This window comes from Limulus polyphemus, unplaced genomic scaffold (genome assembly GCF_000517525.1).
Source record: "Limulus polyphemus unplaced genomic scaffold, Limulus_polyphemus-2.1.2 Scaffold1053, whole genome shotgun sequence".
Taxonomy (NCBI): Eukaryota; Metazoa; Arthropoda; class Merostomata; order Xiphosura; family Limulidae; genus Limulus; species Limulus polyphemus.
Window position 1 is genome coordinate 341,222 of NW_013666663.1, and position 1,583 is coordinate 342,804.

The window sequence follows — 1,583 nt, forward strand, 5'->3', positions numbered from 1 at the left end:
CTATTCTGAATAGAATTGAAGTCTCTCAATATCTTATGATTCCCATCAACACTCTGACATATATCAAGGATGCACTTCTCAAACCCGATGAGGATCAAGTTCGCCAGTCTTTCATGAGACATCTACTGACGGAGGTCTGTAAGCACATTTGTCAAAGCATAAAAAACTCTTTCACATGTTGCAGTTGAGGATCCAATTGTTGATGCTGCCTCATACCGTTCTGTAATGGCTGGAAAGCCCTTTAATTTCAAATGGAAAAGCTTTAGCAAAACAGACACCAGGTTATGTTTGTCATTTTTTCTTCTAGTGGTCACTGATGTATTTTTGGCAACATCCATTTGAGCCAAAACAAATCTATCAATTTCAAGGCCGATCAAGTCTGCAAGAAATCCCATTTGGTCTTTGTTAAAGAAATGTTCTGATTCGGGATCTAGTGACTCCATGGCACGAATGAGATGCGAATTTTTCTCCGAGAAACGTTCATCAAGTTCAACCAGGACAGTGTCAATTAGACAGAACCACGATCGTTTGAGGTTATCATTTCTGACAAATTGGTGTTATCTACGTGCAAATGGTGAACAATGTAGTCTTTGAAACCAGAGTTTTCACGACGTCTTCTCTTTTCTGCAGGCTGATGATCTTGTACTGTTACATTGTTATCATCACCTGCAGTATTTTACAGAACCAGCTTAACTTCATCCAGCAAAGTGGTAAATGTTTCATCGGTTCTCAACAAAGCAATGAATGCTCGCGAAGATGATATCAGCACCAAGGCCTGCATCAGATCGATACTGACTGATTGTAGATGAATGTTGACAGATGCTAATATACTCAATGCTTTATGGACAGCTACAGCATGGAACAAAAGAGGTTTCTTTGATCAGCTTCAACAATCCGATTGCCTCCACCACTAATTCAGGTAAGAATGTGTTATTCTCATTTGTGGCAATGTCCGACAGAATCGTCAAAATAGCTTTATATGATCCAGTGATAACTTTCACAGTAGCTAGGTGGCCAGTCCACCGCTGTTCCAACAGTCGTTTCAGTGCTTGCCTAGTGTAGTGAACAGACACAGTTGGCTTACGTATGAAGTTGTACAGGATGTTGCAAGTGCCAAAAAAGGAGTCCACGTCAACATCTGCAGCCGAAATCGAACGTTAACTTCAACAATACTTTCTGACTGCAGTTCAATTACTCACTACCAACACACATTATTCCCGTCACGTTGTGAGCGTCTTATATAAAAACCAGACTAACATATATCTAGTAAATGCTAGGGCATTCACGAAGGTACAGGATAGTTCTAGAAACGTGGCGTGACACTAGTCACGTGACCTCGCTGACGCAACAAAACGCAATAAAAAACACAAAAGTCGAAAGCATAAGTACAAATATATTTTATTTTATAAATACTGATTTACAGCAACTAATACTTCGGTTACCTAATATTTTTTATACATGAGTACATTGGAATTATTCAAGTTCGAAAAAAGTAAAAAGAGGTATTATTTTATTTTTTAAGGCAGATTTTTAGAGGACCCATTTTTGTTATGAGAGGGCGCATTGCGCCCTTTCGCGCCCCT